Below are 25,492 nucleotides of genomic sequence, written 5' to 3'. Positions count from 1 at the left end.
AAAAACAGACACATGCATACATATATACATATACATGTATGCGTGTCTACACACACACACACACACACACACACACACATATATATATATATATAGTGGTATAGTCTATTCTAAAATAGAGAGCCCAGAAATAAACCCACACATATGCAGTCAATAATCTCCAACAAAGATGCCAAGAATACACAAAGGGAAAAGGAGGGTCTCTTCAATAAATGGAAAAACCAGATATTCATATGCAAAGGAATGAAATTGGATCTTTTCCTTACACCATACACAAAAATCAACTCAATATGAATTAAACACTTAAATGTAAGACTTGCATTGATAAAATTCCCAGGAGAAAAACACAAGGAAAATGTTTGCTATCTTTGAAATGATTTTTGTAGTATAACATCAAAAGCATAGAAAATACAAGCAAAAATGAGAACATGCAACTACATCACATTAAATCTTTCAAACAGCAAGAAAAAAAATCAACAAATGACAACGGCACTTCCAAAATGAAAGAAAATATTTACAAATCATATATATATATATGAATTAATATCCAAATACATTAGAAATTCATACACTCAATAGCAAAATACCAAATTACCTGATTAAAAAAATATGGACAAAGGACCTGAATAGACATTTTTCCAAAGAAGACATACAAATGGCCAACAGATACATGAAAAGGTGTTCAACATCAATAATCATGATGGAAATGTAAATCTAAACTTCAATGAGCTATTACCTCATGCCTATTAGGATGGCTATTATCAAAAAGACAATATATAAACAAAGTTGATGAGGATGTGGAGAAAAGGGAACTCTTACATATTGTTGGTCGGAATATAAATTATTAAAACCAGTAGAGAAAAAATTGGGAAGGTTCCTTACAAAACTAAAAATGGAACTATTATATGATCCAGCGGTCTTGCTACTGGGTACATATCCGAAGGACATAAAATCACCATCTTGAAGAGATATCTGCACTCTCATCTTTATTGCACCATTAATTTACTGTACAAGTCAAGTTATGAAAGCAATCTTAGTGCCCATACACGATGGGACTTAGCATGGTTGTGATATAATTTAACAATGTATATGTATGTAAAATAATGATATTGTACACCTTAAATACACCCAATTTTTGTCAATCATACCTTAATAAAGCTGGAAAAGTATACCAGTAGTTATTAAAATTTAATAGTTTTCCTCATTTATTAAACTTTTTTATAGAAGCAAAGAGTATGTGATCTTTTAACATGTCATTTGTAGAAAAAATTAAAATAAGACATATCCAATGTTTATTTGGTTGCCTACAAAGATCACAGTTACATTAGAGAAAATAAAAGCATCCAAAAATAACAACAAAAACAAAGAAAAACTGACAAAGTGGAATTATTTTTGTATGCATCTAATGTTCTACCAACTTCAACCCAAAGCTGGTAGACAACTGTTGATATCTGTTAACCAGTTTGTTATGGCTTCAGTCTTAAGTGGCTAGGCACCATTCAATTCATTATGTTACCTTTAATTAATCTAAAAAGCCAGTGAGATAAAAAAAATCCAGTGACAGACTGGATGAAGAAAATGTGGCACATATACACCATGGAATACTACGCAGCCATAAAAAAGGATGAGTTTGTGTCCTTTGTAGGGACATGGATGCAGCTGGAAACTATCATTCTCAGCAAACTATTGCAAGAACAGAAAACCAAATACCGCCATGTTCTCACTCATAGGTGGAAACTGAACAATGAGATCACTTGGACTCAGGAAGGGGAACATCACACACCGGGGCCTATCATGGGGAGGGGGGAGGGGAGAAGGATTGCATTGGGAGTTTTACCTGATGTAAATGACAAGTTGATGGGTGCTGACGAGTTGATGGGTGCTGACGAGTTGATGGGTGCAGCACACCAACATGGCACAAGTATACATATGTAACAAACCTGCATGTTATGCACATGTACCCTAGAACTTAAAGTATAATAATAATAATAATAATAATAATCACTGCATAAAATGTTTTCCATCTCACATTTGCCATGTCATAGATAATACTTTTTTTTCCGTTTGCCTATGGAGGTGAGTTCATTTAATTTCTAAAAAGCCTTAAGATGACCAAATTTTTAAATGACTGACAATATTAATTCTGCTTTGGTAAGTCAGTTACAACTGACTTCTGTTTTGGTAACCGGATTACAGTTGATTTGTTCGACAGTGGCATGCAGAAATTGTAAAATGGAGGTGCCCCTTTATTATTTTTATAACAATTTTATTTAAATTCAGGCACATTTTATTTTATTGTGCTTTACTTTATTGAACTTTGCAAACACTGTATATTTTTACAAATTAAAGATTTGTGGCAACCCTGCATAGAGCACGTATATCAGCACCATTTTTCCCAACAGCATGAGCTCACTTTAGGCTTCTCTTTCACATTTTGATAATTCTCATAGTATATTCAAAGTTTTCATTACTATTATGTCTGTAATGGTGATCTGTGATCAGTGATCTTTGATGATAGTATCGCAATAATTTGAGGGCATCAAAAACAAAACCCATATGAGATGGAGAACTCAGCTGATAAATACTGTGTGTGTTCTGACTCTTCCACTGACCAGCCCTCACGCCATTTCTCCATTGTCTTCAAGCCTTGCTATTCCCTGAGACACACAATGTTGAAATTATGCCAATTACCTACCCCACAATGGTCTTTAAGTGTTTAAGTTACAGGAAGAGTCACACATATTTCTTTAAATCGAAAGCTAAAAATGAATAAGCTTAGTGAGGAAAACATTGTCAAAAAACAAGATAGGCAGACAGCTAGGCCTTTTGCATCAAACAGTCAGCCATGCTGTGAATGCGAAGAAAATTTACATGAAGAAAATGCTAATTTAGCGAACACCCAAATGATAAGAAAGTGAAACACCCTTATTGCTGATATGGAGAAAGTTTGAGTGGTTTGGATAGAAGATCAAACCAGTCACAACCTTCTGTTAAACCAAAGTCTAATCTAGATCATAACCCTAACCCTCTTTAATTCTATGAAGGCTGAGAGAAGTGAGAAAGCTGTAGAAGAAAACATTGAAGCAAGCAGATGTTGGTTCATGAGGTTTAAATAAACAGCCCACCATATCCATAACATAGAAGTGCAAGGCAAAGCAGCACGTGTTGGGGTAGAAGCTGAAGCGAGTTATCCAGAAGATCTAGGTAAGATAACTGATGAAGTTGACTACACCAAACAGCAGGTTTTCAATGAAAACGAAATATCCTTATGTTGGCAGAAGATGCCATCTAGGTCTATAGGTAGAGAGGAGAAACCAATGCCTGGCTTCAAAACTTCAAAGGACAGGCTGACATTCTTGTTAGGGTCTCAGCCAGCTGGTGAATTTAAGCTGAATCCAATGTTTATTTACCATTTCAAAAAGCCTAGGGCTATTAAGAATTATATTAAATCTATTCTGCCTGTGCTCTATAAATGGGACAACAAAACCTGGATGACAGCACATCAGTTTATAGCATGGTTTACTCTATATTTTAAGCCCACTCTCAAAACCTAATACTCAAAAATAAAACAAAGTAGATCTCTTTCAAAATATTACTGCTCAGTGACAATGTACGTAATTACTCAAGGGCTCTGATGCAGATGCACAAGGAGATGAATGTTGTTTCCATGCATTATAACGCAATATCTATTCTGTAGCACACACATCAAGAAGTAATTCTGACTTTCAAGTCTTATAATTTAATAAATATATTTTGCAAGGTGGATAGATGATCAAAGCAGCCAAAACAAGCAGCTGCCATAGAGAGTGATTCTTCTGATGGATCTGGAAAAGGGAACAGAAAAGCATCTGAAAAGGATTCACTATTCTAGGTGCCATTAAGAACATTTGGGATTAATGGGATGAGGTCAAAATAGCAACTTTTACAGGAGTTTGGAAGAAATTGACTCTAGCCCTTATGGATGACTTTGGAGGTTCAAGACTTGAGTGGAGGAAGTAACTTCAGATATAAAAATCACAAGAAAACTGGAATTTGAAGTGAAACTTTAAGATGTGACTGGATTGCCGCAATCTTATGATAAAACTTGAATGATATGAGTTTCTTACTATGCATGAATTTACTCTTGGTGAAAATGTTGTGAACATTGTTAAAATTACAAAATTACAACCAAGGATTTAAATATACATAAACTTAGTTGAAAACGCAGTGGCAGGATTGAAGAGAATTGACTCCAGATTTCAAAGATCTACTGTGGGTAAAATGCTATGAAACAGTATTGCATGCTACCCAGAAATTTTTCATGGAAGAGTCAATTAAGTAGCAAATGTTATTGTCATGTTAAGAACTTGTCACAGTGACCGCAGTCTCAGCAACCACTACCCTGATCAGTCAGCAGTCATAATTGTTAAGGAAAGATCTTTCAGGAGTTAAAGGATTATGACATGCCGATGATTCAGTCCATTGTTAGCATTTTTAGCTACTTTCTAAATTAAGGCATGTACATGTTTTTGACATACAGTATTGCTCACTTAATAAACTATAGTATGTCTAGTGTAAACATAAGTTTTACATGCACTGAAAGAAACAAGAAATTCATGTGGTTTGCTTTCTGTTACATTTGCTTTACTGTGGTGGTCTGGAACAGAAACCCCAATATCTCTGAAGTATGCCTGTAATTAAGTTAGTTATTTTTAGCATCTTTCTCATTTACAGTAGAAATAGAAAGTATAAAGCCACATGTATTTTATTCATTTTCATGTGCCCAGAAACAAGCATGCTGTGTTTCACATCGAAGGTTTTAATACATCATTTTTTAAAAAGAGATTATACTGGTGCAAGGCTTTGCATTACTACAAACCAATCTAAAATGTTATTCAGGTAAATAAGGGAAATGCACATATTATTAATCAGCAGATCCTGCTAATCTATGAGGATACAGGTGTTAAGAACCACCCATAAAAACATCCATTGAAGTGCATTACATATAAAATAGGGACAAAATGATGAATGTAGAGTCAACAACCAGCAGAAAAGATCCAAAATGGATTTAAAATCCACGTCTGGGAGCATTTCTTCTATTCAAAGAAAAACATTTTATATCAGAAATTTCCAAAAGTTTTCCCTTTGGCACCAGTCAATTCAGTTCTACAATATCAAAGATTTACAACGATAGCTAGAAAAAACAAATTTGTGTAATCAGCCAGCAAAAGCTGCCTGATTGTGCAATGTAAACTCTGTATTATACTAAGAAAGGAGCTTCTACAAATGAAAGGCATGTCCACTCACTGATAAATAAACTCTCCATTAAATAAAAATGTTTTGTATCCAAACACATTTATAATTGCGTATTACAGTTGGAAGAAATATTTTATTTTTAAAAGCACTTAAAATTAAATATTGGCATATACTTTATCAACCACTACTGATAAATGGCAGATGGTATAAAAAGCACAAATACACTCTTGTATATTCTGTGACTTCAGCCTAGCCAACTCCTGAGGTCCACATTAACATCTAGATGCTGGGATTTTGTTGGTTTGTATGAATGTGGCCTGATCATTTCATTATTAACTTCATATTTATTTACGACAGTTGTATATTTTATGAATCATCTTTTTATCAATTGAGCATTCAAAAATTATGCATAATTTACCTCCTAGTAATAATTAAATTACATAAAAGGTAGACTTCAGTTTTGAAATATTTGGGAAAAATGAAGCATATCTGAAGGAAAACAAATTTTCAGGAGATTTACTCAAGAAAATTGCTATGGTCACACATGGTTTCTGGCATGCCAAAACCATCTCGAGGAGTTAATTTACTTAAGATTTGTGTCTTTGTGAATATCATAAGTTTGCAGTTAGGCAAAGAGTAAAAGGTAGATGGTGATATAGATAGCCTCAGATGCACGTGTAAGCTTTAAAACATGTTCTTTCTACATTTTGATATAGGTAGCCAAGGTATCAAGTTGCAAAATAACTTTTTCAGTTATGTGATCTATGGACCCTATGGCTGGCAGCAGATGAAAATGTGGAGTCCAGAGTTTCAAATCATGTCAGATGAAGAATCAATAGTGCAAGCTTTTGTAGAATAGGTGATAACTTTCAGATACTCTTCCTTAAAAATTACAGTAAAAGAAAGCTGATTGTCATTGGATATTCAAGTAAGGTTGTGTAAGAAATATTTGTGTTTGTTTCTGCTTGCTGAAACTTAAAACACCAAGGATTTCATTATAATTTGCCTAATTCCTCATTCTGTTTGATAATAATACCTAGAAACAACCTTTGTTAATATTTCTGTCAATTATGCAGACAGTGGTAACCACATATTATCATATTTCTCCAGTTAATTCACTTTATGAGAAAGAAAACATTCACCAGACATTTAATTTTCAGAAGTTCTTCCAAGTTAATATTGAAGGTTCTTATACTAATCAGATGCTGAACATATTCTATGGCAGTTCTTTTATGCCAAAGGCACAAAAATTCTCAAAAGCTACCAGATGTTAAAACTGTTTATTTTTTTCCAATACTTGTATTTTGTAGATCAGGACGAGTCATCACTTTTAGCACGTGTTACTTGGCACTTAAAAAATGTCCCTCAGTGCTCTGGGAAAATAATAACTAAATATTTTTAAAAATCTAAAAACTTCCCCAAAATCTTCTTGTGGCCCATCTTATTATGTTTTTAAAAAAATAAGATGACCATACTATCCTAAGGGAAAGCATTTTCTAGTAATTCATTTTTTTGCTAAAGTGGATACTGTTTAAATAGTCCTTCTAAAAACATAGCAAGCAGATTGTTGTTTCTATAGCAGTAACAGTACTATTTCAAGTTAAATAAAAATTAAATGTGTTCTAAATGATAGGGCACAGCTTATTTTAAGTGGCTTGACTCTCAAGGTGTATGATGAGACTTGTTAAGGCTAGCTTCCAAAGACACAGTTATTTAAAGGAAACTGGTTAGATGGAGACAATATTCAAAAAAGTTCAGCATTATGTACTCATTCATTCATTCATTCAATAAGTAAGGCCTTCAGTTGTTCTTCTAAGAGTGGGTGGAGGCTTTTTCTTCTTGACACTTACATTCTAGTAAGGAAGAAAGAAAAAATAAAAAGTCAAATAAACAAATTCTTAAATATATAATGCCAAGTAGCAATAAACAGTAGGAAGAATAGAGAATGAATAAGAATAGTGAATAGAGATTAAACATAAGTGACTATTTGTGACCAAATGGATAAGGAAAGTAGTCGCTATGTGAGTAGAGACATATATGTGGCAAGAAGGTGAGACATGTTTTTCTAGGGAGAAATAAGTTGAAAATATGCTTAACATGTTTGAGAAAAAGCAAAGAGGCCAAAATAGTTAAAACATGTCAAGAGAAAAGAGAAAAATAAGGCATAAAGTTTGAAGGCAGCACAAACCAGATCATATAGAAGAGAGTAGTTCATGGAAAGGAGTTGGAGCAATTTAAGAGATTTAGAAAGAAGACTTATATTAAAATAATCACACTGACTAATGTATGGAAGAATATGCTATGGGTAGAAACAAATATGGCAGAAGTAGGACAAACTAGGAGACGATTACATAATCAAGGCAAGAGATGAGGGATGGTGGCTTGATCAGAGGTAGTAGCAGTGAAGCAAAGAAAATATATTTGGGATATATTTTCAATGTGGTGTCATTTTCTAAAATTGAAAACACTTGGAAAATAACAGCGATGAGTGCAAAGGTCAAACTTTAGGCAAAAGCCATATTAAGGTTATGATCGTTAAGATAGATACCTATTAGACATTTGAGTAAGAACGTAAACTATATAGATAGATATTTAAGTATAGAAGAGAATTCCATGCAATAAATTAAAGTTTTGAAGTCTTGAATATTTTTAAAGCCACACATACCAGGAAAATGAATGAAAAGAGACAGAAAGATGTCTAAGTTGGGAGCCCTGGAGCACTGCAACATTCAAAGACTGCAAAGAGAAGGAGGGCTCTTCAAAGGATATTGATATAGAGAAGTCAGTGAGATTGGAGGAAAGCCATGAGAATGCAGTGAACCTAAAATCATGTTTAAAAAAGTTAGTGTTTAAACAAGGATACCCTGAATAACTGCTGAAGAAATGTCAAGTAACATGTCCTGTGAATTGGTCACTGGGTCACTGGGCTTGGCAGCATGGAGGCATTAATGAGGTGATTTTTCTTGGAGTTTAGTGGGAAGAAAAATCAGACTGAAGCAGTCATCCAAAAAGCTGAAGAGTGAAACATTCAAAGTATATTTGTATTTTGAAACATTAGACTGTTCAAAGTACGTCCGAAACACAGCAATTGCAAATAGCATGTTATCATTAAAAACATGAGCCTTTAATATAACATAAAACAGTTTGCGTTTTTTAAGTTTTCAATAATCAACCAGAAAAATGATTATAATATTAAATATGTTATGATGACTTTTGACCAAGAAAAATAAGCTCATATGAAATTGTAATTGATTTTAGGAATGCCAAATACAATCTTTAATCATGAAATAAGATAACACAGAGATGAAAGTTTAATTTAAGAATATTTTGAATAACTTTTATACATCATACATGACCAGAACCTTTAGGGAATGAACTATATGAACAGTCTCTTTCCTTTTGCAATAATGTCTTCACTGTCTTCAAAAATTCAGTCTTTATGTTTCTTATGGTTGAAATATAAAGACTTTTACATTTAAAATTACTTAGTCTTGGAATTGGCTTTTTTCATGGCCTAACCCAACAAAGATTTTAATATTTTTCTCAAAATGTATCTACTCCTTGATCAAACTAGCCCTTCTTTCTGGGCTAGTATGAATGTCTTTCCTACCGTAATATTCATGAGGACATAGACTTTGTCCGTAGAATTCAAATTCAGATTTCTTCTTCCTGACAGTTTCCATAATATTCATAGTCACGAGCTTTTGCTTCTGTCCTATTGAGCTTCGCTGTACTGTTCTTCGTATTATCCTGCCACATTACTCTGTATGCCAGCATGCCTTGCTTCCTACCAGGGCGCAAGTCCTTCACTACATAAGTCTATGTTCTGTTCAACCTTGCAACTTGATATTACTAGCTTACTCAATAGCCTACTTAGCACATAAGTACCTGAAAATGTTGTAAGAAGTATTTAATTAATTATTTGTCTTGTGAATTCCTCAAGTGGCAGAAAAAGTAATGTGCCTACTCATAATTTATTCGTTCCAATGGTCATAATAAATTTAGTAGTTTATTTTCAATTTGATACTATTTAATTGCTATTTATATATTTTTTGGAGTATTTCCATAATAGCCCAGAACAATACTGACAAAGTGTATTAAATGGTGAAATTGTGGAGTCTCTGCTTTTGCTGATTTTCTTAGTATTTAAATATTTGTTGTTTCTTAATCTATATTTTCACATTTAGTTTTCTTATTTTCTCATATAGATATTAAAATGTTTAAGATATTATTTATTCAATAGCAACAGTAGTGATTAAATCAGATTATTTCCAATTTAATATCTGTCAGATAAATGAAGAATCATGTAAGAAATAGCTGAAATCACAATTGAACTACTATGCTATAGGTTAGTACAAATGAAATTCCAAAAAAAAGTATGCCTGCCCTCACGAAGCATAAATTTATGTTGGAAAATTAAAATATTGTAGTTGGATAGAAATTTGCTCATAAAAATCAGATAAACAAAATACAACATTTTTATCTTCAGAAATCTTCCTAATTGCTGGGAGGCAGTAAACTAGAATAGTATTTGAAGAATCAATTAATGATATCTCAATTTTTCCTGATTTATGTAGCATCATTTGAGTAAATATCCTGTCTCTTCAAAGGCAAATTTCATGATGTGGCTGAAGTTGTCCACTGCTTTCTCTTTTCTTCTCAAAGATGGATTCTGGACCAAAGAGGAAATATGGTTGCCCCGGGATTTAAAAAGCAGAGTTCAGGGGTGAAGGTGAGGACTCTTTCTGATACCAGTCCTTATGTGAGTCAATCAGCTCTCCAGTGAAACTCTTTTGATCCTCCTATACGTGTGTGAGATGACTCCCAGAGTCTGTCACTGGCCTTCTTGATGACTGACGTGCTAACGTTCACTCTCGGTGACATGCAGCCCGTGATCTCCATGGTGCGAGAATAACCCAGTGCACAGCCCGCTTCCCCTTGCTGACTGATTCATTTCAACTCTCGCTGGCACTGCATCACTTCAAGGTCTGACCGTGGTTCCCGTTAAATCTTAAACCTTGATGGCTCACCCTACAGCTTTAGGACAAAAGCCTGCTTTGTCCCTCTGCAAACATATCCCTTCTGGACACGGACACCTCTCAACTACTCATTAATCAGTTACTTTACACTTTCCCCATCTCTCTGCAAACATATCTCTTCCGGACTCCCACATCCCCTCAACTACCCATTAATCAGCTACTTTACACTTCCCCCACGGGGAATGTGGATATTGTGGTTTCCTTCCATGCACATAGGAACCACCGTCGGGCAAGAAATGGTACCTCAGTCTATCTCATCACTCTAACAGGCCTGCACTCTTTGTGCTGGTAGGTTGCCACACAGCTCCCCATAGAGCAGGATTATTTTCAGAGTTCAAAATAGGACTCAGGACAAAATCTCCCATGTTTTTCAACCAACATATCTAACACATCTCTTCTTCAGAAATTTAAAACCAAAGAAGTGAAATCAAATGTGCCTCACGGTTGCTTCTTCAACCTCTATTCTATCTGTTTCTCACAGTTCTCTGTGGCTGGAGGGAAGGCTTTATATATTTTTCCTGATCTGGAAGAAAATTTCGATACATTATACTCATTCACCCCTTCCTAGGTGGCTTTTACTTTCTTCTCCTGTGAGAATACTGGTCAGGATGCTGGAGAAATACAAACTCCCCAAATGAAGAAAAAACGAAAACAATGTTTCTCTATATAAGAAGACTATGATTAGAATGAATTCAAGAACATAACTCTCTTCAGGGTATGGTATTCTGAATTGAATATATTTATATATCATTTATTATGCTTAATTTTTTATTATATTTTATTTGTTTGCATTTGCTATTTTGTGCCATACATCTAGATTTTACCGCTTTTCTTTTCTTTTCTTTTCTTTTCTTTTTTTTTCTTTTCTTTTCTTTTCTTTTCTTTTCTTTTCTTTTCTTTTCTTTTCTTTTCTTTTCTTTTCGAGACGGAGTCTCACTCGGTGGCCCAGGCTGGAGTGCAATGGCACGATCTGGGCTCACTGCAATCTCCTCCTCCCAGGTTCAGACCATTCTCCTGTCTCAGCCTCCACAGTAGCTGGGACTACAGGCGCCCGCCACCTCGCCCGGCTAATTTTTTGTATTTTTAGTAGAGACGAGGTTTCACCGTGTTAATCAGGATGGTCTCGATCTCCTGACCTCGTGATCTGCCCGCCTCGGTCTCCCAAAGTGCTGGGATTACAGGCGTGAGCCACCGTGCCCGGCCTTTTTTTTTTTTTCTTTTAATCTCTGATTGCTAGAATATTTTTCTGAAAAAAAAAAAATAGGGTCAAATCAAAAGAATTCAACGGTTCTTTTATAGACCTGTTAATCTAAAGCTATACTGTGAATAATTTTATGTCTAGATTATTATTTTCCTAGGTGTGGTCTATGGACCTATCTGCTATAAATATTTAATTTGAGATTAATTTTAGCTACCCGTGACAAGGCCATGGTGCTTACGTTTTCCAGGTATTATCAAGATTTATATACATAGAGTAGCAACTATTATATTTTAGCTTGTTTTACAAATTATACTAATTAGAGGGTGGAAGCAATGTAATTTTAAAATGGAATATTGGCAGGTTAATATTTGCATTCTGTTATTAAATAGTTATTCTATATGTTTAAAATACAGAGTAGAGCTGATGAACTGTACATCATACAGAAAAGAAAAAAATGCTAGTTTTCTTCTAAATTCAACATAATTATATCTTTACTCATCATTCAGCTTCAAAGCTAAGTGTCAGGTTTCCAAAAGACAAAAATAGCTAATTTATTCTGCACTTAAAAGTTTTGGATTTTTCTGAAATATGAAAAAAGTGTATTAATTATTAGAATTACTTGAAGGTGAAGGAATTGAGTTCTTTCCAGTTTTATGATTTTATAAGATTGTAAAATCATTTGATTGATTGTGGTTTCTTCAATAGTTGTAATATCCAAAGTGATTGATATCCATAGAGTATCTTCTATGTAGGAGGAAGGCATTATTTTTAATATCATTATTACCATCTGTAATACTAAACTGCCATTTCTTTTTCAGTTCTCTGCTAGGCATTGTATTAAGGTTATTATATCAAGTTCTAGTAACATCCTTATCAAAGTTTTAAAAATGTATCCTCCCATTCTATGGATTAGAAAAGTGAATCTCAGAGAAATGAAACTATCTAAAATTCTTCATTTAGTGAACAACAACTAGTTAAGATTTCAATCTAATTTACATGCCTGACTTGAAAACCTGTGTCCTCCTAGATATACGTTGTCATATGGCTAGAATAATCCATGAAAAAAATTTTCAAGGGTATATCATAATGTTTTAGACATTCTATATTAAACCAGTTAATAGGCCTAGTCTATAAAAATGAACTTCTCAGTTGAAAAAGTTTGGGAATATATGTGTATTTCAAAGACATCAAACCAAGGGGACCCTTGGGAGGTTGAGGGTTTAAATAAAGCCAAACAGAGAGTGATGACATCAGCAGGTCTTATTGGGCATTCACTCTTGGTCTACGAAGACTTCTCTGAACACTGCCTCCTCCCTTACCCCAAGAACAGCTGATCCCCTTTTGTTTCTGTCAATTATCTGTTTTTCTTTTTTAATTTTTTTTTTCCGCGCTTGTCTCTCTCCATTGCAGTTCCTTGTGTTGTAATAACGTAACTAAATTATTAGCCAATTGCTATTTACTTCTCCTACTATTTACTTTAATTTCCTGGCCCTGCCCTTTATCCTTCAACCTTAATTAAAAGCTAGTTTCTTTCTGGAGTTTGAGTATCATAAACCAAATCCTAAATATGCCCAAGAGGAACACATAATGAGCAGAGAAAGCTGCTTTATCAAATTTGGGCCATTGAAAGGAGGAAAGGTGGGCAATTTAATAAAATCTGTGTAGATGAATTTTCATACTGGATAGGAATAAATGTTTCCTCAATGACCTGTAGGGCTAGATGAACAACAGAGTAATTGATCGATCTGCCTCTTCCCAACCTATTAGCACTGTTTAAGTTTTCCACAGCAAGATAGTCACAACTCCAGGTAAACCTGTGATTTGGTGGAGCTAGGTAAATAGGCACTATTGATACAGAGCAGGTTCTTGGCTTCACTCAGGAAGGAATTCAAAAGTAAGCCAGTGGCAGACGAAAGCAGTTTTATTAAAGTGGCAGAATTACAGTTCTGTGACTACTCCTTGCAGAGTAGGGTTAGTCCATAGTCGGTGCACTGAGGGTAGCAGCCTATGGGTTATTGGGTAGCTAGATTTATATCCACTTTCAATTACATCTAAATTAAGGGACAGGTTATTCAGAAATCTCTAGAAAATGGGCATTAACTTCCACATGTTGCCATGGTATTTGTAAACTGATGCTGGTGGGAATGTCTTATGCTGATTGGTAGTGAGAGCAACTACAGATTGCTTTCAGCACCACTTGCCAGTTCTGGCTGGTTTCCAGTCTGGTAGGAAACTGAGTCCTCCCCGTCTCAGACCTCATTCCCCACTCAGAAATTGGATATACCTTCTTAATTTTAAAGGGGTTGGAAAAAGGTGCAGGTCCATCTTCTGTAACTGCTTCCTAATGATTTTTTGGCTGTAGGCTGTGCCTAGCAGTAGATGAGTAAAAATCTCTGCACATCTGATCCAAGGGACCCAAATGTAGGATGCTTTTTATTCTCCAGATCAGAAGGTAGGATGGGTTGGAAGGCTTCTACCGGCATCATTTTTACATGGAATTATACGATATGGAAGACACAAACTTTACTAGGAGGCTAAACAAGCAAGGGCCAACAGTTAATAATAATAAGATATCTAGTAGAGGTACTAGGAAAGGAAAAAACCAGGTGAGACTTAGGAAGGCATTTATAATAGTCAATCAGATATAGTTGGGATCAGTGACCTGGTTATATCTATGTAAACAGGTAGCTTGTGTGTGTATTTTTTGGATATTAATCTCAACTTACCTAGAATTACTAATAAATATGCATCAAGTTTTATTAATAACTGCACAGACTCCACCTTATTCAGCTAGTAAGTAATCCAATGCTAGTCTGTTATCAAGGATTACATTTGCCAGAGGGTGCAGGGACTCTTGAATTCTTGTTAACGCCTGATTTGTGTTGGTAGCCAATGATTCTAGGATTTGAGTCAAGTTCTTTAATGTTGACTCATGGATAGCAAATCCACCCCAAGGAGGTTGCTAGTACTATTGCCACCCAGATTCCCATCAGAATTAATTCCGACAAGACTGGGTGTGCTCAGGGTGGGACGGCCATAGACCTGCCAGAATGAATTATGTTGCTTAATTTTTTCTGATACTCCTGTGTCTCATGCGGTTATAGAGGGTGAATTCCAATGGTGCAAAAGTGGCCAATATACATTCACTCCTATTCCGATTTTGATATATAAGGAAAAGCTATCCCTAAAAGGATAGGTGGCTCCTCAGTAATTCAGAAGTAGTTGTAGAGTGAGATTTCTTCCCACTCGTGGCCACAAACAAAAATGAGCCCTATTAGGGCACAAATTGAGGCCCTACAGAAATGTGATGTCCATCCTTTGCTGCCAAGTTGGGTATACAGAAATATTTTTTCCTTGCTCCAATGAGCTGGTTAAACAGTCCTTGTTTTCCAGAGAGGGCTACATTCTCACATTGCTAGATTAGGTGGTTGTTTTGTTCTTGCACTTTCTGATCCAGCAGAAGGCATCACATATAGTTTCCTCTCTTACAAATGGAATCCCATTTATCTCACTGTGGTTTGGGAACTGTGACTAGAGCTGGATCGGAGCATCACAGGGAAACCCTCCTTTTTATATTATCAGCACAATCATGGGCGCAAAACATAGTATCATTAGCACACTGGAGATATACATACCCAACTTCTCAGGTGGAATCCATTAAGTTGGAGAGAGCTCCACCTAACAAGTAGCGGGGTTTAAATACTTTGAGATCACTATGGTTTGTTAGGAAGTCTGGGCACATGACTGTAGAATTTTTCTGGATGTGCTAGATGGTGGAGCTCTCTATCCTGGGGATGTTGATGACAAATACAGCAACCATTAAGATGATTCCCTGACACTATAATTTTTGAAATATTTACTATGAAGTTTTGTTTTCACTCACACTGGATTATGTTAATCAGGAGAACAAACACTAGTCACAGGGGCAGTATGGTGTCTGGTTGGGCCTTAGAGTGGCCTCTACACCCAACAAAGACAAAGGAGGTTTTTCCAAGGAGGAAGCAGTTGGCCAAAGCAATAGAAAAGAAGTATCAGGAAGAGAAAACTCACATTTCACAGCACCATGTTAGACAGCGTCTCACTCTTTTGCCCAGGCTGGAGTGCAGTGGCACGATCTCGGCTCATTGAGAGCTCCACTTCCTGGGTTCAAGCGATTCTCCCACCTCAGCCTCCTGAGTAGCTGGGACTACAGGTGCCCACCACCACGCCTGGCTAATCTATTTATTTATTTTGTATTTTTAGTAGAAATGGGGTGTCACCGTGTTAGCCAGGATGGTCTCAATCTCCTGACCTCGTGATCCTCCCGCCTTGGCCTCCCAAAGTGCTGGGATTACAGGCGTGAGCTACTGTACCCGGCTGAGTGTTGATTCTTTTAAATGAGTAGCCGTGGCTCTCCAAAGTTTGCAGCTGTAGGTCGTAGGTCTTCCTTTTGTGCCTGCAGGTACTCAGAAGGAACAGGTTGAATCCTGGAGAAGGCTATCCAGCGAGTAATTCCCTGGAATTTAACAGCAGTGGTGGTGCTCAACAACATTCAATAAGGGCCCTTCCATTTTGGTTGTAATTGTTCATCAGAGAATACATTTTTCCACGTTTTTAGTAAGACTAAGTCTCCTGCTTGAACAAGGGAGCTATTCTTTCCTTTGAGTGAGGAAGTAACACTTCATTTCCATATGCCCGAAAGGCCTCTTGAAGATGGCCTGAATTGATAATATGAGTGAGTATTCTATGAGTGTCTTCATCAAGTAGCAGGTCTAAAGTTAAAAAGGGTCTTCCATAAGTCATTTCAATGGACGAAGCTTTAAGTTTCCCTTTGAAGCCATCCTCTTCCTCGAAAGTGCTATGGGCAGGAGGAAACATCAGGCCTCTGACATCTTTTGCCAGAGTTTTGTTAATGTCGTTTTTAGAACATGAATGGCTTTTTCTACCTCACCTAAGGATTGAGACCTCCAGAAGTGAAGACGGTAGGTAATGCCTAAGGCTGAAGAAACCCGCTGGGTCACCTCAGCTGTGAAGGTGGGTCCTTATCACTTTGCAAACTTTTCGGTAATCCCAAACTGGGGACAATTTTTTTTAAGCAATAATTTGGATACTTCCAATGCTTTTTCCGTCCCTATGGGGAAAGCTTTTAGACACCCAGTGACAGTGTCTATAAATACTAGCAAATATTTTAGTCCACTGTAAAGGGGCATTTGAGTGAAATCTATTTGCCAGTCTTCTCTAGGATATATTCCTTGGTGTGTAAGTTTGAGTAGTGGGCGGGGCATGGGGTGGCTTCCTGGCTTGTTACAGGCACAGCGTTCACAGGCCTTGGTGAAACTTCTCATAGTCTGGAAGAATATTTGAGAATCCCATCCCAAATATGAGGAATCGTGAAAATGCCTAATTAGTTCCCACTGCTCAGCTTTGGGGAGAGTTTGTTGTTTCTAGCAACCACTCTGAGTGATCATTTTATAAGCTTTTCTGTCCTGCCCATTTAATTTCCTCAAGTGTATAGCATGGTGCCACTGGCATGGTCGGAGTTCCTGGTGTTAGTGTAGTAATCTGGAATGCCAGTGTTTCCTTAGCTGTGGCCTTGGTTGCTCTGCCAGGACAATTCCTCTAACAACAGGAGAGTCTCCCTTTTGGTGTTCCCTGCAGTGAATAACTGTTACCTCCTTTTGGAATTGGAAATGTCTAAAAGTTCCAGCATCTCAGAGTGATGTTATCTGAGAGATCTATTGGCTGTTAATAATCCCCTTTTCTTCCATATCACTGCTTGAACATGGAGCACCAGGAATCCATATTTGGAGTCAGTAAACATGTTGACTCTTAAATCTTTTCCCAGTTGGAGGGCCTTAATTAGAGCAATTTTTCTACTTTTTGGGCAGAAGTCTGGGGAGGTAAAGCATTGGCCTCTGTGAGTTCTTGCTGGCTAACCACAGCATAACCTGCCTTTCTAACTACCACATGAATAAAGCTACTGCTGTCTGTTAACCACTCAACACCAGGGTTGGGCAGGGGTTAATTTTTGAGGTCAGGCCTGCTAGAGGAGGAGGTCCATTCTATGGTTTCCACACAAGAGTGAATGAATTGCGGATCTGTTTCTTGGGATGTGAAATCTGGCAGCAGGGTAGCAGAGTAGACATAATTTAAGAATAACATCTGGGGTGTCAAGCAGAATGGCTTGATATGTGAGTAACTGGCCCCGTTGGACACCGATGTCCTTTTGCCTCTAGGACACCATGTACTTGATTTTCCAGGCTACTGCATAATTTAAATTGTTGTCCCAAGATAAACTTACTTGCTACTTCTACTAATAAAGCAGTGGTGACCACAACTCACAAGCCTTCTGGCCATCCAGCCACCACCTGGTTTAGCTATTTAGAAAAGTAAGCTACTTGTCTGGGATTATACCTGAGTCTTTGAGCTATGATACCTAAAGCTCTCCCTTGTTTTTCAGCCACATAGAGGGTGAAAGGCTTTTCTAAATTTGGAAGTCCCAAAGGAGGGGCTGTTCCCAACTTTTCTTTTGGGGTTAAAAATGCCTGTTGACAGGTATTATCCCAATTCAAAGACTCATGATCACTGCTTTATAGAGCTTCATAGAGTGGTTTTGGCATGAGCCCAAACCCAGGAATTCAAATCCAATGAATACAGTCATTTCCAAAAAGACTCTTAACTGTTTCTTCATCTGAAGGGGCTAGAGTGCCAGGATAGTATCTTTTCATTTTGAGGCCAAGGTCTTTGTCCCAGGAATGAGCATAAACCCCAATATTTAACTTTGGGTATAGAAATTTGAGCCTTGTGTGGGGATAATTAATACCCTTATTTTCCAAGAACATTAAGGACCTGCACTGCATTTGTGTCACAGTCTTCCCTAATAGTGCTGGAAATTAATAGGTCATCCACATGTTCAACAGGGATCCATTAGTTAACAGTAGTTCCCTCAACCCTTTTGCCAATGCATTGCCAAAGAGATGGAAACTGTCCCTAAAACTATGGGGAAGGACTGTCAAGGTATGCTGAGATGCAGCATGGATGTCTGGATCAATGCATTCAAAAACAAAAATATACTGGGATTCTGGAAGTAAAGGTATGCAAAAGAAGGTATCCTTCAGGTCTAATACTAAGAACCAGTTAGCATCTTCAAGGACTTGGGTCAATATTGTGTAAGGATTAGGAACTATTGGGTGGACTAGCACTGCTGCCTCCTTAACTTCCCTCAGATCCTGAACTAATCTATAATCCTCATTTGGTTTCTTTACAAACAAAATGGGAGTGTTACATGGGGACTGACAGGATTATAGTAATCTGTACTTTAGAAAATTTGGTATCAGGGACTGGATGCCCTCTTTGCCTCAGGTCTCAAAGGATATTTTTCCATGAATAATTAACATTGAGTTTTAAAATAATCTGGACTGGGGGTACATTAACAGCTCTACCAGGAACTTCATATTCCAAGCAGAGCTGTTTACTTGAGAAGCAATATGCCATGGAAGAGTCTTTTTTTTTTTTTTTTTCTGTGTTAAGGCAAGCACTTAGAGCTAGGAGAAGTGTCCCTTCCTGCCCTGTTTTCTTCTGAGGCTCTCCAAATTGAACTATGACCTGTAATTGGGAAAATAATTCTGTTTTCAGTAAGGAGACAGGGCACTCAGGCATAAGCAGAAAACTATGAGAAAATGTATGGTCCCGCATGGTGGAATGAAGGGGATAAGTGAATTTCCTAAATTTTGGCTGGCCGTCAATCCCTGTTATGGTAAAGGAGTGGGAAGGCAGTGGCCCTAAGTAATGGGTTCGAACTGTGAAAGCTGCTCCCATATTCAATAACTCAGTATTTTTTACCTTCTCTGTCAAGTGTTGCCTGAGGCTCCTATGTGGAGATGGTAATGTATACAGTGAGAGGTGTAGGCGAACTCAGGCTCTGACAGTCCTCTGTTTTCTTGGTTATTATGGGTCTGGGTGGCTCAGACTCCCTTTTAAGCCAGAGGTAGTCCTTCCTCCAGTGGCCTTCTTCCTCACAGAAGGCATGCTGATTTTGGTCGAGGGCCCAGTGAGTCGTGGGCTCTCGTCTGGGCGTTCCAGATGCCGATCTTGAAACATATCCTCAGGATGGGTAAATCTGAGGTAGCAGAGCGCATAAAGCAACTGCTAAAAATTGCACTGTGGGGTTATTTATTTTGGTTTTTATCTCTTCCTCCGCCCTACCCCTATTGTTGTAAACTCCAAAGGCCATGCTTAAGAGTTGGCCCATGGGAGTTTGGGGATCCACTGCTGCCTTTTGTAATTTCCTCCTAATGTCAGGGGCAGATTGAGTATTAAAATGTGTGCCCAGGAGAGTTCATCTCTCTGGGGAGTCAAGGTCTACATTAGAATACTTCCTGAGTGCCTTAACCAAGCGTCCCAGAAACAGGGCAGGATTTTCATCTCTCCCCTGACTTCTCTAACTTTGTCATAATTAATTGCTTTTCCACACAATTTTTCATGCATTCTACTGAACAAGTTAGCATGTGATTTCGGCGTTTGAGATATAGGGAACCCCTCTGGGAATCCCACTGGTACGCAGATCTGCAACTACATCTCCCCAGTATGATAAATGTCATGGCCTTGGTTGTGAGTGGCCTCTCCATCTGCATTTTTATGGCCAGTGCCTAGAATTTTTTTGTTTCTCTTCTTGATACAGTAAGTGAATAATAATATTTGCAACCTATGCCAAGGTAAATCAAAGGACATGGTCAATTTACTAAACTCCTCTGTAAATTTCCCTGGATCCTTTGAAAACCAGCCAAATTTCTCCTTGGATAAAGTCAAATTGGACATGGAAAAAGATGCATATACTCTGTGTTCCTCCACCTCCATCGACTACCTCGCACAATGAACACAGCTTCAATTTTAAGGGTTGATATGGGACCCACTCATGGTGGTACTGGTTGGGCTGATTTCCTCAGGCAGTGGGAGCTATGGGCTAGAGCTAGATATGAGGGAGATGGGTGCCTGATCACCTTGGGGTAGAATCCTGTGCAAGGTAACTGGTGGGTCCTCTCTCAGAACTAGGGGACTGGGGAATCTTTGAAGGGAGTGTAGTCTTTCTAGGGGAAGCAGCTAGGAGACAGTTATCTAAGATATCTGAGACAACTGCTTGGTGCCTGGGAGTATCATGAGCCAGACCCATCATACAGCTATCCTGTAAGTCAGAATCCTGGTAGAAAGTCATTAAAGCCTGCACATAAGGAACTTTTCCAATTTTCCTTCTCCTTTTACAGAATAAGTCTAATTGTAAAATAGCATTATAACTTTAAAAACCTTGTTTAGGCCAAATCTCTTGGTGCTCCAATTTGTATTGGACCCAAACAGTGTTGCAACAGAAAATGATTTTGTTTTCCTCTTTAGATCATCTAATTTGAATTTGCTCCAGTTGCCTAAAAGACACACTAGTGGCAAGTCCTCTAAGACGTTCGCTGTTGTATCCATATGAAATAAGATTCTCTACAGAAATTTCTTTTTTAGTTTGCATAAGTCTAATGAAAGCCTAATTATTTTCCATGTTTAATTCCCACCTTCTGCAAAGAAAGTGTAAGTATAAGTAAATACAGCTTTATAAAAGTGGATTATGCACTATGAGTGGGCAGTAGAATGATGAATCTAAATTCTACAGAGAGCAAAGCAAATATCTTAGTTTTCACAAAGAGGGACCAAAAGAAACAGAAGGTGATTGTGGAAGGGAAAATGGGAAGGGGTGAACAGCATTGTTCAAGGGGAGACGTTGAAGACCCTGACTTGCCACGGAATTCTCCCAGTAGCAGAGAAACTGAAAAGAAAACCAAAAACCCTGGCCCCTTTAACCAAGATGGGCTTGAACAAGGCAGTTTATTGGACAGAAAGGAAGACAGCACAAGGGAGGGGCCCATAACTAGCTGTTAGAGAAAATAACAACTTCTAACTTCAGGCCAAAAAAAGTGAGACCAAGATTCCCCCAGGGAAATGGGGGAATTCCCCTCAATTCTAGAAGGAATGTCAGTGCTGAAAATCCTGGAGTATCCAGCAGGGTGGACAACAGTACCATTGCCAAAAAACACAAAGCAACCAAGTAAGAGCGAATGATGGTCTCCTCACCAAAGGCTGAAAACTCCAGAACATCCAGTGGTGGCTAACAGTGAGCCCCAAATGCCAAAGTGGGGTCACAATACAACATAACTCCAGTAACCTAGAGTCGATATACTGGGGCACCTCTCAAAAATAAAGGTCCTACTTTAAACATTTGTCAAAATATAGCTTGCAGGGGGTGAAAACAAAATTATTGCAAATGAAACACACATCCAGGACAGAAAATAAAATGACTCGTGGAATAATAAAATGGCATTAGAGAATAAAGGATTGAGGGATGGGGCAAAAGGATGTGCCTCTGTCCAGGGCACCCAAATGATGGGGGACTTTAAATTGACCACCTAGACAGAGGTTCTGTTCCCTGGTTCACCTGATATTGAAGGGGGTGGCAGAGAGGACACTCATCTGCAAGAGCCAAAATGGTGCCAACCAGTCTCCAACATGAGAACTGGGTGATGGTCTCCTCAGGTACCCCCCAGCTTGGATAGTCTCAGCTGCCACAGGTAGACCACCATGCAGACCCATCACCCACCAGCCAGAACAGTGAGTACTCCACAAGGCAGCAGTACTGTGGCAACTTGCCCATTCGCTTGACTCCATTACTTGTCAGGAAAGATGATAGCCCTGAAAAGAGCCTTTGGTTAGTGTTCCAGCTCTTCAGTATTAGCAGCTCTTTGATGTTACATACTCAGTACTACAACCCTTGGAGCTTGGGTTGCCAGTTGCCTTGCTGTCTCGCTGACCACCACCTATTGCTGACATCTCATCATTTGTCCACTGTCCCTACCTTACTGCCTCTTGCCACCTCTTCTCAAGCTACTGGTTGACTTACTAGTGATGTAGGGCAGCTTCTTGGCTTCACTTAGGAGTGAATTCAAGAGCAAACTCGTGGTAGAAGTAAGTAGCTTTATTGAAGTGGCAGTGTTAACAGTTCTGTGACTGCTCATTGCAGAACAGGGCTATCCCATAGACACTGCACTGAGAAAAGGAGCCTAGGGGTACTTCTATGGGTTTTAGGTAGCTGTATTTATGCCCACTTTTATTTACATGCAAATTAAGAAATGGTTTATTCAGAAATCTCTAGAAAATGACCGGTAGCTTCTGGGTGTTGCCATGGAATTTGTCAACTGTCGCAGGGCTGGTGGGAATGTCTTACGCTGATGGGGAGCTTTCAGGGCCACTTGTCAGTTTTAGCCAGTTTTCAGTCTGGTCAGGGAGATGAGTCCTACTTGTCCCCTACCTCACTATGACATCACCATCACCACAGAGGGAATAAAGGTGAAATTACGTTTTAATTAAAATCAGAAAAATATATTTTATGGTGCATGACTGGCCAGAGAATGTCATAACTGCATTTGCTTACATCTCTATCCCATTCTATAGACTGAGATCTACTCTAAAACAGACACTGAACCGATCCCAGCAGTTACTATTTGGCCTACATCAGGGTAACGGTCCATTAAATATTTTAGAAAAAATTTGTAGCCAGCCTACTGTTTTATCCGCACATTTATTAAAGAATCATAGTTTTCTGCTTTTATTAAAAAAAATCAAATGAAGTCTCACTCAGAATAATAAAAGGCTGAGAAGAGTGAGTTATTTATTTGGGGATAAGCACACGATTTCTTTTGTTCAATAATTTTTTGGAAGGACTTTCTCGTAAAAACCAGAAAGCCCACTAGACAAATTCTAAAAGAGCTATAACACTCAAATTTTTTTTCAAATTTTGATTGACCGGTAAAAGCAAGTGAATATATACTTTCTTCTACAATCACATGCATCTTTGTTTTAATAGAATAATTTTCAAATAATTTTCAGTAATTTTTTTCACAATGAAATCCTGGCATTAAATTCTAATATTTATAGGTAATGAAAGCAATTCAGAAACTCAACAGAGAATTTGATTCACTGAGGGAAAATACTTCTTTATTTGCAGAAGGCTTGGAATAAATATTTAAAAGTACAAAAGTTTTAGTGAGCATTGTTTGAAAATCAATGCTTTTATCTGAGAAAACAATCTGATAATAAATATTATCAGAAAATGTAATGCCTCAGGAGAACAAGATTTTTCTGTTATGCCTCAGTCTCTCCTTTGGCTCACTTTACCATGAGAGTAGAAAGAAATAGATAATATTTTACCTATACCCCAGTTTGAAGAGCAAGAAAATGTAACGATCTGTTTAGTCTAAATCATCAATTCATCAGTACCGTGAGTGATGCATAGTGGGCTTGATTTCCCATGAATGTATTGCCAGAAATAATCAATCAATTACTCAGTATACTAAACATACTCATTTTTGGCAGAGAAAATAATATTTTTTAATAATATTCTATTAGGTGGTATATTTTATAGGATATATTCTGGTATATACTATAGTATATGTACTATAAAATATACTAGTTTCAAGTTTCTCTCAAGACTTAATTTTCGCCCATGATCTTAATGAACATGCATAAAAGCTGTTGTCCATTTCTTTATCACTGGGGGGAAGCAAATAAGGCAACTCTAGAAACAAGACCCAGTGAGAGAAAGCACTTGCTTTTTGCAACAATTGTGTAGCTCTGTCTAGATTAAAAACTCAACATTTTCCCATTCAATCTCTTCAAAGCTACTTGCTCTCCTGTTTCCTCAGGTTAAGTGTGATGAGAAACAGACCCATGGGTTGTGACCTTTTCTAGGATGAAAGATGCCATGACTAAAATATTCTGTGATTAATGTATATTCATTTTGCTTTTGATAGTACTCAGTGTTGATTCAAGTTTTTGAGATAATTAAAAAACCTGACTTGGTGAGTTACTGCTATGTGTAGCTTGAACTGCTGTGATCTCTGGAATATTTTGTGCCCATATGATTTAAGGAGTTGGCTTGAAGTACACGACTTCAGCTCTTTTTCTGTCTCTTATTCCAAAGTTCAGCTAATAAAGAACACCCTGTTTGAGCTTAAGCATAAGACTTTTCTATTCAGGGACTTCTTAAAAAGGCACAAGGCAAGAACAGATGGAGACTAGCTGTTGCCTGGGAGAGGGAGCAGCTCCAATGGTCATCACATGGGTGCAAGGACTTATTTGAGCCCTTACAGTGTGTGTACATTAGAGCCCATCTCTGTGTGGGCGTAAGTTCCCTCATACCTGTCTTTAAAATCCCTGCCTCAACTCTCCATCCCCAACCCTCCTAGCACCTCCACATGTTCCGCAACCCGTAAGTTCTCCACATTCCCTTCAACTTACGGATTTTTATGGAGACTTCATCACATAGGCATAATCTATTGTTAGCTAAATCTCCAGCCTCTCTCTTCTTCCAAAAGCAGATGAAAAGTGGGGCTGAAAATTCCCAACTTCTAACTGTGGCTTGGCCTTTCTGGTGATAAGTTCCCATCTAAGAGCCCACCAAGAGTCATCAAGAGTCATTAGAACAGAAGACACTCCTACCAATCCCGAAATCCAAAAAAAAATTCTGTAACTCTGTAACAGAAACCCAGGATCAAAGATGAAAAATTTTACCAATGGATTCTTCCCACACCACTATCTGGAAGAGTTTTAAAAGCTATGTTTCAGGAAGCAAAGGCAAAGATCTATCTACCTGCCTATTTATCTGTCTATCATCTGTTCTCTCCCCCTCTTTATCTAAAGAATATATACATATATGTACATTCATATGTGTATACACAGACACACACACATACATAAAATTTCACAGTTACAGAGTTTGATATTAATGTAGCCACTCTAGCTTGATTTTAATTTATTTTAATTAGTGTTAGCTATGGTATTTATGTTTAAATTCTTTTACCATTTACTTATTTTATATTTATATTTAAAATGGATTTATTTTAGGCAGCATATAGTTAGGTTTCGCTTTTGTATTCAATCTAAAATTATCTTCCTTTTAATCATGACACATTATTTTCACTTAATATGTCAAGATTAATATGGTTAA

General features: G+C 37.5%; 1 non-coding gene and 1 pseudogene across 1 annotated transcript; both read right to left on the bottom strand.

Annotated features, from left to right (window-relative positions):
• LOC104657391 overlaps positions 1-25,492 on the bottom strand; it is a 99,895-nt pseudogene that overhangs the window by 7,713 nt on the left and 66,690 nt on the right.
• Positions 23,203-23,264, bottom strand: LOC115897845. Its single transcript, XR_004057625.1, has one exon. It is a non-coding gene; the product is annotated as a U7 small nuclear RNA (small nuclear RNA).

The sequence above is a fragment of the Rhinopithecus roxellana genome, chromosome 5 (assembly GCF_007565055.1).
Source record: "Rhinopithecus roxellana isolate Shanxi Qingling chromosome 5, ASM756505v1, whole genome shotgun sequence".
NCBI classification, from domain to species: Eukaryota; Metazoa; Chordata; class Mammalia; order Primates; family Cercopithecidae; genus Rhinopithecus; species Rhinopithecus roxellana.
This window is presented reverse-complemented; position numbering and strand designations above follow the sequence as displayed.